The following is a 16,179-nucleotide window of genomic DNA, read 5'->3' on the forward strand; positions in this document are numbered from 1 at the left end:
GCTGGTGAAGACTCGCCCTGTTTAACATTAGTGCTGGGGCAGGGGTGTGGGGGTTTGCCATGGTTGCTTTGCGTCAGCACATTAGATTGAGAAAGCTTTGAGAAGAGTTTTCAGCAGACATCATGCCAAATGCCACAGTGGATGGATTTAGGTCTGCTCATCTGTGGCAGCGTGCTCCTGCAATTTGGCCAGTGACCTGAGTGCTAGAGTTGTGATGGTGAGGCACAGAGAGATATAAAAAATGTCCATGCTCAGGAGCCAAGATGAACACAGAAGAAATATCTGAAAAGAAATTTTGCACAATCTGAACTACCCATTTATAAGGTAGCGATGGGCTGATGTTGCTGGGTAGCCGAGTACTTGCCAACTTCCAGACAAGACATTTCTATAAGTGAATATGAGGATAGCAAAGGCAGGTGCTACCATTATACATGGCCAAGAAACCCAGAGATCTCCGGGATGTTATACTCATGTCTGAGCGACAGCTTGTCACTGCTCCAGCAAAGTTTGCACAGAAACACATCCCGGTGGCTCCATATTTACTTAAACAACAGGAGTCTGCTCTTTGGTTTGAATGTTATTAGCTATTAAATGGGACTTATAGAGCACTGGACTGCACACCTGACAAATTGTGAACATGGATTTTGTTCACAAAACTTGCTCCCCTCTTATAGCCAGATGTAAAGGTGGTCAGGAAAGAGCCAGCTAGGCTGACTCTCTGCCAGTGCTGGTGATGCTGTGCCAGTCGTTGGTGGCTCTGGAGCCTGTCCCCCACAACTCTGCACTTTCCCTAAGCTGATCACTCATCCTTTGAGTGATGGGAATACATTTTAGTCAGCTTTTTCTAAATGCTGCAGCATCCACAAGAGACTTTTTATTCTACAGTTTTTCAGACATTATATATAGAAAAAAATAAATCCTAAATCATATCTTGCAAATGGCTTCAGGAAACTACTTACTGGTCTGGTTCCCACTATGTGTATGAAAGAAAATGTGTGTGCCTGGGTTTTTGCCCCCGCCTCTGAAAACATTAGTTATATTGCAGTTGTTACTGCTGTTTTGTGAACAAGCTTTGGGCAAACAGCCTGGGAACTGCTGAACATGGCAGAGACCCAAGGCTCCAACTCAGTTATTCATCCTGCTTTATAAAATAATTAAATAGAAAATAATTTAAGTGTGGACTTAAGTGTGTTGATGAATTGGGACTTTGGGGCAAAACCTGTGGGATTCAGTTCATTTTAAGCAGATATTTATCAGAGCTTAGGCACAGGCACTGATGTTTTGCTAAAAAAATAAAAATCCTGTTGGTGATAACTTGGACACCATCACACAGGCATTTTGGAAAATAGATGAGGATCAGCCAGCATTGTGCTTATGAGTCACATGGGAGAGGGGAAGAATTGGCTGATTTAGCTATTTTTAAGGCTGTCAGCCGTGCTAATGTGAGTGGCAAATGGAGAAGAGTAGGCAAGAGCCACCCTCAGCAGAGATGGTGATGACTGGCTATTTATTTTGGAAGAAGATTGTCACTAAAAGGGATTGGTCAGCATTAACCTCCAGCAATGTTTATTCTAATTTTGTTGAGCTGACTCCTTAATTAAACAGTCACTTTATGGGCAATAAAAGTATTGGCTGTGTGGTAGCAAAAGGTGGAGGCTGCCATCCCAATTCACTTTTTTTTTCTGAATGCTGAGAAAACATTTTCCACTTCTAAGAGGCTCTTCTCCCAAAATCTGCCTGTCCTTCCCTGGGTGGCTGTGGCAGGTAGAAGAGGGGTCCCCCTCTTCCTACCATGGCCATCTACTGCTGTACCCCAGCCATGGAGGATAATTTTGCCTCTATTTCTCAAACATCACCCAGGCATTTGTCTTTTCTTAAGGGACAACTTAATTCCTTTCCTGGGCTGATTTTGGGCTATAAAGTGGCTATATTTCAATGCCTCTTATTAACCCCATATTGAGGGCAGGCATAGTAAAGGTGTGGAAAAAGAGATTCCTTTTACTTTTTTCTTTGCTGAAGGTCTTGTTTCCTTCTACCCGTGCCCACAGCTTTCACTGCATCTCAACCCAGCAACTCCTTTCTCTCACGGTGCTCTTCCATAAGGGTCGATATGAAGCTCAGACATACGAGAAATATGGTTGTTCTTTGCATATCTTAGTGTAAGATGCAACTTTGGGTCTACTTAACCTAAAAGCAACACTTTGGAAAGTCATGTGGATGGCTGGTGGTGGAAATCTGACTAACAGGGCAAGACTGGGATTGCCTCTATGGGTGGGATTACCAGGGAAAATGGTCAACTGGAAAACCTTGAAGAGGTCCTTCTTAATGGCATACAGCAAACTCAGAGTCGCCAGCAGCAGCAGAGAGGGCAGGGATGGTTTCCTGCACAATCTGCATTTTACAGATCCCCAGTGCTCAGTCTTCCTGAGTCAGTCAGAACTTCAGGTTCAGTGCTCATGTGGGGCAGTAATGGGAATCTGAGGTTTCTCATGCAAGTCACTTCTCACCAGGGAAAAGCATCCATGTTCAGGTGAAACTTCAGGTAATAGGTGTGTGTATCTGCCTGCAGGCGTATGTTGCACATGCAGGCAGTGAATTCAGCAGTTTGCCTCATTGCTGTAGCTGATGCAATCACTGATGTGAGTAACTGGTACCTCTTGCTGACGTCTGGATGACAAACAGTGATTTTGAGGAAGGAAAGCCAGATTTGCAAGAAGGTCCATGGCAGATCCATCTGCTGTTGGAGCCAGGAGGGTACCTGCGAGGGCCAGCAGCGACATGTAAGTACACAGACAGCACTTGGAGCTATTCTAGATCTCATGTTTGGCTTCTGTCTTAAAATAAACTGAATATCTCTTCATCGCGACTGGCACTTGGCCAAGGATGGCTCTGGGACAAGCTGTGTGCCTTGTACGTGGCTTGTTTTATTCAGCAAACCCTAGGCAGGGAAAGAAAAATTGCCCAAGCCTGGAAGAACTGGACCTGTTATTTCTGAGGTGCCTGAGCTAAAGCATCATCTGCCCTTGGCTCAGCAGAGGAGATTAATTTCTTTAAAATGGGATCTCCTCAGCCCTAGGCTCCGTGTTGCCTCATTACTCTTGGCCAAAATACCTAATGTATTACGTGGCAGATACTGCATCCAGGCAGATGAATAAAGTATCATCTCTTTGTTTGCTATTGACCCCTGTGCAGCTGGTTCAGGGTTTTGGTGAGTTTGGAGGGACTTCTGTCCAGCCAGCGCCTACTGCTGATCTGCAATGGGGTGACTGGCTTCAAGTACCCCAGATGCCATCAGGTCCTTCCCTGCAAGCCACCACCTTGCTGTTTAAGACTAGTGCCGCTGGCCACTCACCCTATACATGGCACTGTCTGGCTTAACAGAATTATAGCACCATCCCCTGAGGATGGACTTCTATTTTGTCTTGGGGGTTCATAAAGTGCCACGGACTCTGGTCTCAAGCTGTTTGGACAACTCAAGGGAAATAAAAGCTCCTTGCAGTGAGAAGCCTGGCGCTGCCAGCGGGGAAAGCCTTTCCCCCCAGGCCAGCCACAGACACGACGGTGCTGCTTTAGCGTGCTGGATATTCTGCTGCTTTTAGGTGGTGCAGTCGGTAATGACTGCTGTAGAAACTTTGTGTCAGGGGATGACTTTATTGAGATACTTAATCCTCAGCAGGTACCACACAATATGACACGCTGTTATATCTTGGAGGTAATAATGCCACATTGATGTTTTACTAGGCTGTTAACCCTCGGCATGACGAGGTATTACAAACATCATTTATCTTCTGCTCCATTACTGATAACACGCTCACTTGCTTGGAGCCATCTTGCCAAAGCAATGATTGATATGATGCAGGAAGCAGCTCACTTCTCATGGGCATCATGTTTTATATTGCTTTTATTTTCCGCACTTATGGTTCTGCCTCCATTCCAGCTCTGAGGGTCTCACACCATAAAATGGAGGCTCCAGCTGCAGGATGCAGTGAGGCCTTGCTTTACAGTCATGCCCTGCTGCTGCATGGATCTCGTAGGGTCTCTTTTTTTCATAGCTGCTCCTGGCTCTTTTCTTCATTAGGCCTTCATTTAAGGCAGAAAAACAGTGAGAAGGATAATGGCTTTCTGTAAGGATTTACATTTATATTCCATGAAATACTGACATGGTTTGGCAAAAAGCAGGAACAGAGACATGTTTGGATCAATCTATGAGACATTTCTCATGTTGCAGGTCACCTCTTGATGCTGTGCATGTTGCATCTCTGTGGTTTTTCCCTGGCCACTGAAATCACAGAATCACATAATGGTCAGGGCTGGAAGGGACCTGTGCAGGCCATGTCGTGCAACCCCCTGCTAAAGCCGGTTTGCCTCGAGCGGGTTGCACAGGGTCGCATCCAGGTGGGGTTTGAGTATCTCCAGGGAAGGAGGCTGCACAGCCTCTCTGGGCAGCCTGTGCCAGGGCTCCGACAGCCTCCAAGTGAAGGTGTTTTCCCTCACACTCGGATGGAATTTCCTGTGTTTCAGTTGGCGCCCGTCGCCCCTTGTCCTGACGCTGGGCACCACTGAAAAGAGCCTGGCCCCATCCTCTTGGCACTCGTCCTTAAGATATCTGTGTACATTGATAAGATCCCCTCTTGGTCTTCTCTTCCCCAAGCTAAACAGGCCCAGCTCCCTCAGCCTTTCCTCATAAGGGAGATGCTCCTGACCCCTTATTGTCTTCATATCCCTTCACTGGACCCTCTCCAGTACTTCCCTGTCTCTCTTGAACTGGGGAGCCCAGAGCTGGACACAGCACTCCAGGTGCAGCCTCACCAGGGCAGAGTAGAGGGGGAGGACAACCTCTCTCAGCATGCTGGCTGCACTTCTCCTAATGCGCACCAGGATGGTACCATTGGCCTTCTTGGCCACCAGGGCACACTGCTGGCTCATGGTCAGCTTGCTGTCCACCAGGCCCTTCCTTTGCAGAGCTGCCTTCCAGCAGGTCAACCCCAGCCTGTACTGGTGCAGGGGGTTGCTCCTCCCCAGGTGCAGGACCCTACACTTGCCTCTGCTGAACTTGATTAGGTTCCCCTCCACCCAGCTCTCTGGCCTGTCCAGGTCTCGCTGAATGGCAGCGCAGCCCTCTGGTGTGTCAGCCACTGCTCCCACTTTTGTATCATCAGCAAACTGCTGAGGGTGCACTCAGTCCCCTCATCCAGGTCATTGATGACTAAGTTGAAGAAGACTGGACCCAGCACTGACCCCTGGGGCACACCAGTAGCTACAGGTCTCCAGCCAGACTCTGCACCGCTGATCACAACCTCTGAGCTCTGCCATTCAGCCCGTTCTCAATCCACCTCACTGTCCGCTCCTCTAACCCACTTCCTGAGCTTCCTGAGCTTACCTATGAGGATGTTATGGGAGATGGTGCCAAAAGCCTTGCTGAGGTCAAGTTAGACAACATCCACTGCTCTCCCCTCATCTACCCAGCCAGTTGTTCCATCATAGAAGGCTATTAGATTGGTATGGGATGATTTCCCCTTGGGAATCCATGTTGACTGCTCCTGATGACCTTCTTTTCCTCCACATGCTTCGAGATGACCTCCAGGATTAGTTGTTCCATCACCTTTCCAAGGATGGAGGTGAGGCTGACTGGTCTGTAGTTTCCTGGGCCCTCTTCCTTGCCCTTTTTGAAGGGACACTGGAGTGACACTGGCTTTCCTCCAGTCCTCAGGCTCCTCTCCTGTTCTCCATGACCGTTCAAAGGTAATGGAGAGTGGCTCTAGAGCAATAACATCTGCCAGGTCCCTCAGCACTCAGGGGCACACCCCATTGGGGCCCTTGGATTTGTGGGTCACAAATTTGCTTCAGGGATCTCTAACATGATCCTCCTCAACCAAGGGAAAGTCTTCCTTTCCCCAGACTTCCTCTCTTGCCTCCAGGATCTGGAAAACCTGGGAGCTGGCCTTGGCAGTAAAGATTGAAGCAAAGAAGCACCTCCACCTTATCTGTATCCTTCATCATCCGGGCACCCACCTCTTTCAGCAGCAGGCCCACATGTTCCCTAGTCATCTTTTTCCTGCTGATATGTTTAAAAAAGCCCTTCTTGCTGTCCTTGACCTACCTCACCAGATTTAATTCCAAATGGACCTTTACCTTCCTTGTCACCTTCTTGTATGTTCTGACCACAACCCTATATTTCGCCCAAGTGGCCTGTCCCTTTTTCCACATCCTGTAAATGTCCTCCTTCTGTCTGAGGTTTACCAGAAGCTCCTTGCTCATCTGCGCAGGCCTCCTGCCACTTTTACTCCATTTCCTGCTCATGGGGATGCACCAACCTTGAGCACGGAGGAAGAGGTGCTGTAATATTAGCCAGCTCTCTTGGACTCCCCCTAGCTTCTAGAGCCCTAACCCATGGGATTCCTCCAAGTAAGTCCTTGAAGAGGCCAAAATGAGATCTCTTGAAGTCCAGGGTTGCAATCCTACCTGTCGCCCTGCTTCTTCCACGCAGGATCCTGAACTCCCACTATCTCACAGCCACTGCAGCCAAGTCTGCCCCCAGTCTTCACACCCCCAAGCAGTCCTTCTTTGTTTATGAAGGTCCAGGAGCACACCTTGCCTTGTTGGCTCCTCCAGCACCTGCATCAAGAAGTTATCATCAACGCTCTGCAGGAACCTCCTAGGCTGTGTGTGCCTCGCTGTGTTGTCTTTCCAGCAGATGTCAGGGTGGCTGAAGTCCCCCGTGAGAACCAGGGCCTGTGATCATGAGGCTCCCTCCAGCTGTCTGTACAAGGCCTCATCGACTTCCTCTTCCTGATCAGGTGGCCTGTAGCAAACACCCACAAAAGTGTCACCCATGTTGGCCTGCCCCTTAATCTCCACCTGTTCGAATTGTTCTGCATCCACCCCTAGGGAGAGTTTGATACATTCCAGTTGCCCCCTCAGACAAAGAGCAACTCCACCACCTCTCCTTGCTGGCCTGTCCTTCCTAAAAAGCACACAGCCATCCATGACAGCATTCCTGTTGTGCAAGATATCCCACCGTGCATCTGTAACTGCAGTGAGGTCATGGCCGTGTGACTGCACACAGATCTCTAATTGTTCCAGTGTATTCCCCACGCTGTGTGCGTTGGTGGACAGGCATTTCAGAGCAGTAATCAAGCACGCAGGTTTCCCAGGAGGGGTGCAAGGGGATCCACCACAGTGACACACAGCCTTGAGGTGGCTGGCCTTCTGGTACTCATCTTGGGAGGCAGCAAAGGAGCACACATCAGCGCTCTGGTTGGCCTGGCTTATTCCCCAGTTGGAGTCGGTGGCATATGCATTGCCATGTTGGACCCCTCCCCCTGAGCCCTTCAGTTTAAAGCCCACCTTACCAAGCTGGCCAGCCTGCTGCCAAAGCTTCCCTTGCCACTTCTAGACAGGTGGATCTCATCCCTCCTTAACAGGCTACAGTCAAAGAAGTTCTCATGGTCATAGAAGTGAAACCCCTCATGATGGCACCAGCTGTGAAGCCAGAAGTTGGTGTGCGTTACATGTCTATTTCTGGGTGCACTCTTTCCTCTTTCTTGTAAAATGGAAGGGAAGATAACTTGGGCACTAGAATTTTTCACTTGCACGCCCAGGGCTTTATATTCTTCCTTTATTCTGTCTAGGTTCTGTCTTGCAGTGTCATTCGTACCGATGTGGACAAATAGCAGTGGATAGCAGTCTGTGCTCTTGACAAGTTGTGGCACCCTCTCAGCCACATATCGGACCTTGGCTCCCAGAAGGCAGCATACTTCACATGACTCCCTCAAAATCCTGCTTTGGAACATTTTCCTATGCTGCAGCCTATTTATTCCCAAGGCCACTACCCCGCTCCCAGCCCTGGCCACAGGACATGCACTGGGGACACTTGGCAGAGCAGAGGGGATCCACAATTGCAAAGCTGCCACCTTCACCCCCTCACAGAAAGGAGGAAGTAGGTCATAGCTGATCAGTATTAGTGACCTGTCACAGGCAGGTGTTTTCCAGCCAGTTTGTGTGGCATGCGGTGGGTTTTTATCCAATCCCCTGGTGTAATCATGAGCAAACTGGAAAACAGATGGCATTTATCAGCAGTGCTAAGGGAGTCTTGGGTGGGAAGGTGCTGGGCCTTTCCTTCCAGACACCTCAAGCATAGGAAAAAAAGTAGTGAATCCCTGTTTACAGGGACAAAGTAAAGCTCACAGCCAGTGAGAGTGCCCTGATCCCCAGCTTGTGGCTGAAGGAAGTGGTTGCTCAGAAATGGGTTTGACAAAGTGGTGTGAGGTTCAAAACTTCAGGGTTGCTGATGTTGTATTTTTAAGTTTTCCGTAAGTCCCAGTTAAGATACGTAGCACTGGAAGATGCTTATTCTGCCTGCACTTAAGCCATTTCCCAAACAAGCTTTGGCTTTGAATGCTCAGGAGTATGTGTTGACATACTCAATAGTGATAACGTTCACAGGGCAGGGGAATCACAGGTGCTTGATTTACTGCCTTTGGGAATACCCCAAGGATAATTGCATTTGGTGTTAATATCCATCATTTATTTTACTGTCCGGTGACAAATTTTGCCCCCCAGTGTGTGGATCCACATCTTTCTTCTGGTGAGGCAGAACTGCAGCGCAATTCAATATGAAGACAGTTTAGCTCTCAGAGCCAGTGGGCTCCATGCTGCACATGAGGCTACGGGAAGGCATTGACATCCTGAGGAATAGCTGGTAACCTGCTGTTGCAGGGGAGCAGAAGGAAACTTTCCTTAGAGGCACCTTGATAGCATCAGGGAAAACTGACACAACCTGAAAATATTTATATTTTATTTTATTATGGAGATCTCCATGCAGCCTGGTTTCTGCATCACACTGGTTTTCTTCCCTACATATTCAGGACAGAGTATGAGGCCAGACAGATCTTGGTGCCCCCCACTAAGGTTGGGCTTATGTTGTGCCAGGCTTGTGTTGTGGGGATGTGATGCTGCGCAGTGGCTACCACCACGCTGCCGGTCCTCACGAGCTGTGGCATCCCCTGCACCAAGGCACCACTCAGCCCTGTGTGAGGGGTTAATCCCAGGGGGGCCAGGAGGGCTGACACCGCACCCCCCTTTAATAGATGCTGCCCTCAGATAACCTTCAGTAGTTTCAGGGCTTTGCCACTTGCACCATTAAAAAATGGGTTTGTGAATGGAAAGGGGGGGGGGCGTTGCTAAGCCCTGTTCCATCAGTTGCAGAGATAGTGTTTGCAAAAGGTCCTAAATCCTGCTGGGAGCAGCTGCCAGAAAGCGCTCCATGCAGAACACCAACCAAGAAGAAGAGCAATGCTCGTCTTGCAGCTGTCTTGCATTAAGAAATTCATAATGCACTAAAGATGCAATATTATGGTATTTGTCCCTTTTTAATCTATGAAGGGAAGCAATGTAGGTTATCATATGCAATAATGTCTGAGAGCTGAATTACAGGGATGTCAGCTGCAGGACACTGGAATGGCAGCCCTCTAAAGTGCTGTCAGGCTCTTGCTGGATGCTTGCATCGAAACACTCATTTTAGCCTCAGGAAGGCAAATCCACATTTCTTCCTTTTCTGGGGAGCTCCTTAATTTAAAGTACTGCTATTCAGTAGTGGGATACATAGCAAAATGGCTTTCTTGAAGCTGTCTGTACTGTAAGTAGAAAACCCCTCCCCTCCCAGCAGTCAGAGTCACACCGATGCTGTACCTAGGGGCTTTAAACAGGGTTCCCAACACACAGAAGCCTTTTGCAGACCCTGTGCCCTCCACAAAATGCTGATCTTGGGGGATCTGCCTGCAGTGCTCTGCAATTGCCTGGCCCTTGTGCGAGACCTGCTTGGGTCTGCCTCTCCCCCCTGCCAGCCAAGGCCCCCCACTTGCCACCCGCTGCCCACACCAGTGCCCAACAGCCTCCGGCAGCAGAGAGATCTGGGGCTTGGCAATGTGCTGGCCTGGTACAGTCACTGATACTCACAGGAGTGATAAGGGAAGAGAGGGCAAGGTCCTCAATACCACCAGTGCTAAACTGGGCTGGGAAGAGCCTTGCTAGCTCCCATCCAGACACAGGACACCAATGTTTGTCCTCTCCTTGCACTCACCCCTCCTTCACATGGTTGTGACGCAGAAGTTGAGCTGTGCTCCCATCACAGTGCCAGTGAAGGAACCATGGCATTTCACAGGGTGGGAGAGCAGAATAAGGGAGACAGCCGGGGTGTCCCATACACTTAAGACATTTGATGGATGCAACAAGTGCAATTGAGTTGTCTAATCTCACTGCCAGCTCCTCTCCTGTGGGAAAAGCCCAGCCTCTCACCGACCAGAGGAGGTTTGGTGCAGTGTGGCAGTGCTGCAGCAGAGCTTCCCCCATGCCTGCCCACAGCCATCAAGTCTCCATTACAGGAACACTGAATTCACTCCACAAATGAAAGATAATGTCTCCTGAGAAAAATGAAAAGGGAAGGGGTGGGGGGTGGCGGGGGGGAAGCAGCAAAGCAAAAAGAACCCCTCCCACTGCAACAGCACTTGCAAATAAGAACAAAACAGAGCAGAAAGCTCTGAAGCTTGACTTTGGGCAGGAAGAAAAGGTCCTCTCCGAGAGCTCCGGGTTTCTATAGGCACATGCGGCGGCCGCTGCCTTCTCTTTACGTCAGAGCACTAATGCTGTTGTTTCGCCCCTGGTATCAACAGAGCTTGCCTGGTAGGTGGGTGGGGAATTGGGATCTATATCGTAGAGAAATTCAGGAAAGCTTCAGGTTTCGGGGGGGGGGTTTCCCCCTCTCCCTACAAAGCTTTTGAAAGTCCACTGGGGACCCCTAATGTTCAGCTGCTGCTGAAGCACATGCTTCAAAGGCAGAGCTGCACAGCTTCTTTAGCCGTCTATGGGTTGGATCATTCCGATGGGCTTTTATTATGGGCAAAATTCTCCCTTACCCTGCCAAAAGTCATCTTTCTGGGAAGCTCTGAGAGCTCCTTAAAAAGTTTGGTAAAACAACATTTCTACAGTCAGAAAACATGCCAGCCACATCAAACGGGGACACCCTTGGAGATGCTTTGGGAGGCAGAAACCTTTGCACCACCCGTGTAGCATGTATGATCCCTTGCTACCCTGAGCCGTGGTAGCAGAACATCTAAAGTGTCCAACAGAGAAGTTGCAAAAGAAAAGTGGTTAGAAGTCACGGGGAGAAATAATCTTGTGGGAATTTTTAAGGTGACAGATTGGCAGGCGCTCAGCCCTCCATAAACTCCCACTGCCTAATCCCTATTCCCACACACCTCACTATGGCTGCCTCACTTCCCCCCCCCAAAAAAATCTCCACTGCCCACCTTCTAAGGCCCACACCCAGCTGGACAGACTCCATGACCAAACCCCACAGTCTCCCCATTGCATTCAGTCAGGGCAGACAGGAATTGCTGTTTTCATGAGGTTTTGCCTCAGTTCCTCGGTGCCTCCGCTTAGTCAGGCCAAGCAGGACACACAAATACCTTCACCACAGCCTGGTTTAGGACGATTTTATCCCAATTCCCTGGGGCCAGCTTTCCTCTCTTTTATCACAGAAATGTGTCATCTTTCCTAGACCAGCATTATTATCATTACAATTTTTCCCCCAAAGCCAAAGGCAACAGCTTTGCTAGTTACTGGGAACGGGTGGCCTCACCAAACCCATTCAACAATCTGGGCAGAAAAATGTTTGCTACGCAGGAGGAGTAAGTCACCCTCCTCTTTTTTGCACCTCTATCCCCAAACCCAAGTAAATCAGAAAAATCTGTGCTTTCTAAGTGGCTTCTAACATTGTGAAAGTCAATTAAAGTGATGAAAATAGAGCTGATAACTGTAGGTTTTCATCACTGACTCCATGCTAAATGCCTGTGCTGTGTGGTTTGCAAGGAAGTAAGGGTGCATGGAGAGGAAAGGATGGGGTTTTTTAAAGCAGTTAAATTGCCTCTAATTAGCAACACAACTGTAGTCAAAACATAATGTGAGGATAATAAATTGATATTTGCATAATGGAAATGCTACCAAAATGTACTTCAAATAAGCCGAATTAGATTATAATTAGAGCTGTGTTTTGGGAAAGAAAATCCTTCTAATTGCCTGCATACAGGCAGTGCAAAGGAGAGGGCTGGCAGCTGCTGGGGAAGTCCAGCCAGTGTTGCATGGGACAAGCACCCCGTGACCGGGGGCCATTCCCTGTGGGGGGACAGGGTGCCTGCACCCACTGGGAGCCAGCACAGCCCTGGTGAGGAGGTCAGTGGAAGAAGGGGGAAAAAGGTAAGAGGAATGTGAATGTGTGCACCCTCAGCTACTGACTGCAAAACAGTGTTTTGTGGGATTGGACTGAAAGAAAGTCCAAGGGGAAATCATACAGAAAGCAATTAAGGTGGGAGATACTCGTGTCTTAGGGGAGGTGCTGTGAGGATCAAAATGCAAGTGTTAATTCTGCAAATTGCATGAAACTGACTTGTATCTTTTCTGGGTGAAGTCTCAGCACCACATTGAGTTGCAAGTGTCTCCTTCTCCTGCTGTTTGATAACTGGCTTTATTAAGTCAATAATTACTTTTTTTCCATTGAAATGTATGCAAGGTTGCTCATGATTTACTGGCCAGCTCTTCCTACTCCTTTTTAAAAAAAAAGGCTAACTGGAAAGCATTAGATGATAAGTATCTTATCAATGTACACAGATATCTTAAGGATGAGTGCCAAGAGGATGGGGCCAGGCTCTTTTCAGTGGTGCCCAGCGTCAGGACAAGGGGCGACAGGCGCCAACTGAAACACAACAAGCTCCATCCGAGTGTAGAGGGAAAACATCTTCACTTGGAGGCTGTCGGAGCCCTGGCACAGGCTGCCCAGAGAGGCTGTGCAGCCTCCTTCCCTGGAGATACTCAAACCCCACCTGGACGCGACCCTGTGCAACCCGCTCGAGGCAAACCGGCTTTAGCAGGGGGTTGCACGACATGGCCTGCACAGGTCCCTTCCACCATTCTGTGATTCTCTGATAGTCACTCTCCTGCTGTATGAGAGCATGTGTACCAGTAATAAAACTACAGCTGAGAGAAAGGGAAAATGTCATATTTCAAAACAACATTTTTAGAGAAAGTGAACAAAAGAACAGGCAAATGAGTAATGTGCTGATATTACAGCTTGCCACTGAAGTCAAGGCAGCATAAATTTTGAGGCTGGCTTGTTCAGTGTTAATGCCCATTTTGGTGCTGGGCATTGACACATCAGGTGAAAAATTCATCAGCACACAAAAACCTGCTTGCTCACTTTGACTGGGGGCAGAAAAAGGTGATTTCTCAAGTTCTGTGAAATGCAATGACCCTGCCCACCAGGCCCTCAGCATATTCACCGTTCCAGTCCCCAGGTTAGTACGCCTGATGCCGACAAAGTACTGCTGTATGCCAAGCCTGGGCAGCTAACAGCCGCCAGTTGGTGGTAGGAAAGAGGTGTGAATTTGGCCATCACCAGCTGGTGGAGGCATACAGCAGGGCATGGCTCTCCCCAGCCATGCTTGAATGCCCTTCTGACATTGGCTGCTGTGGTTAGGGAGGATGGAGAAAACAAGGAGGATGACTTTTGAGGGTAGAGAAGAGGCAGCAGACTCCACAGGTCCAGGTTGCAGCAGGGCTTTTGATACAGCTCCTCACACCATATGCCTGGTAGATCCTGTTTTGTGGGGACACATACAAGATTTTCCTGCTCACAGCCACAAAAAGGACCATACTACAGGCCTGAAGAGGATGCTTGGTGCACTTAACTGCTGCATCTCTCTATATACGACACATATAGCATAGGTCTAGTTTCCAAATCAGGAGGTAAAGTTCATCCGTGTTTACTTCATGAGAAACAAAAACGGGTATGAGACACGATGCGCTGCTAGCCCCATGTCAAGGGAAACATTCCCCTGCCTTCAAAGGGTTCTGGCTCAGGGCCCCAGTCTGCAGCTGCTCAGAGGCCATGGAAATAAGCTCCTTTTTGAATTGGCAAATGCTGTCTTGCTTATCTCCTTGAGGAGGAGGGAAACAAGAAACTCGCCTTGTGCTCTGCTCTGCTGTGGGTTTTGTGGTACCAGATTTAATAAAGGGACGAGTGGGAGGGAGCGCAGAAGGGAAAGAGAGAGGAGAAAAGATAGGGGGAGCAGGTGGGTGCACTGCAAACGGGGAGTGCTGGTCTGCAGCAAGTGCTGTGGGAAGAGCTGGGGGAGGCAGAAGGACAGCCAGGCCCCAGGTGGCCTCCACTCTGTCCTCTCTTAGGAGCAAGACACAGAGCTGGTCCCGAGGAGCCCAACCTGGGGACAGCAAGGCAGAGCAAAGGCAAAGCCCAGCCATCCCTCACCTAACACGTGGCCCCCCGCTGGCCCCTGCTGTGCTGAGTGCTGGCATGGTGTGCCTAGGGGATGCCCCCCAGGGTCCCCAACATTGCCCTAGAAAGACACTGAGGCTCACACCCAAGAGGGGACAGGGAAATGGCCTGGCCAAAATCCTTCATGCCTTTGCCAACAGGTCGCGGCACAGAAGCAATTTTCAGAAACCAAAGCCTGGCTCTGCCACGGGCTTGCTGTCCCATTTACTCCTTCAGTGGCAGCCCCTGGGTCCTGTGCTCACCAGCGTGGCCTCAGGCACCCAGGGGGAGTGCAGGACCTCATGTAATGCAACAAGTGAGCTAGATAATCACGGTAGGAAAAAAGGAAACGTTGCATACCAATAAAGGCGGCCCTGGGAAACAATTTTATTGCTAGCAAAATGCTGTGGATCTTTGTTTAGTGAGTGCACTTCCCGTGAAATGCAATTGCTCCCAGTGTGGTTTTAAACTGAGACCACCCTGAAAATGAAGGCAGTTTCCATTAAATTGAATTACTTTTCCCCTGAAACTGTCATGGCAATGGTAACATTGATAAGGAATGATAGCTGTTAAATGAGGGAATCATTTATATTTTCTATTAAATCACTGTCATTTCTATTACAAATGACATCACGCATGCATGTCATGCTGATTTACAGTGATAAAGCCTTAGTCATGATCTTTTATTGAAATGCATAAGCAGAGCACAAAGCACACATGGCACAAATGCATAAGCAACACCACATGAAGCCCAGAACAATATTTGGATCTAACAGTATTAGCAGATCAGTTGGTGCAACGCTAATGGTACTTTTCCAATAACATTCATATGTCCATCACCAGTGTAACCCTGAAGGCTATTTGTCTTCTCCACCCAGCCTTTCAAGCACTGTTCAGAAGTGGTGAGCCAGGAAGAAAAGAAGAAGGAGCAGCAACACATCACTGCCATAGATCTGACCATAGAGATCCAGTGCAAAGCATGATTCAAATGTCTAAAGTCTAGGCACTCAACAAGGAGAAAACAGGGTTGATAAGTGCAGAAGAAGGCAAGGCTGGACAAGCATCGGTGCTGCAGTGGTCATTCAGGGAAGATTTCTGCTCCTGAGGATGTTTTCCAAAAGCTGCTGGGCTTCTCGGAGCCCATGGGCTGCTGCCACACTGAGGAGGTTCTCCACTTCCCTGAAGGACATGAAACCTTCATCAAGAAAATCTAGGAGGAGATTTGATTAATTCCTAGCTAAATTTTATTTACCCAGGCTTTTATAAGAAGTCCACACCTACTGGATCTGAAAGCATCTGTAAAGTTAACTCTCCACTATTGAGAAAATGAATATTCAGAAATTATTTTCTTTCTGCTTTTCCCTGACAGTGGTCTAAGCATGTATGCTTTGGGTTTAGTGATTTTCTCATCTTAGTTGAATTGAAATAGAGATGGATTTGGAGCTCTTGAAATACATACTCCTTTTACTACTCAATATGTGAATCTGCCTGATAACGTGACATGCACCAGAGACTGAAATGAAATGTGCTGGCTTCAACTTACAAGGTTTTCCCAAACATTGCTTTTTTTTTAGTTTCAGTTATCTTAAGACTGCTCTCTCCAACCTCAATTTTTATTTTTAGACTTGGAGTAATCATAAAAAACTCAAAACAAAACAATACACACACCAAAAAAAAAAAAAAAAAAGGACTGAGTTTCACTGTGATGGGGAACTCATTGGTTGTTTTAGCTTCACTTGGCCTCAGGACAAGTCACCACAGTGAATCTACAAAGCACAAGGTAAGTTTTCTTTGGCTGTGGGCCTTGCTGGGAATGCTGGTGTGCAGTGTGCACAGGCACATCGAGGAGAGAAACA

This window comes from Falco cherrug, chromosome 1, assembly GCF_023634085.1.
Source record: "Falco cherrug isolate bFalChe1 chromosome 1, bFalChe1.pri, whole genome shotgun sequence".
Lineage (NCBI taxonomy): Eukaryota > Metazoa > Chordata > Aves > Falconiformes > Falconidae > Falco > Falco cherrug.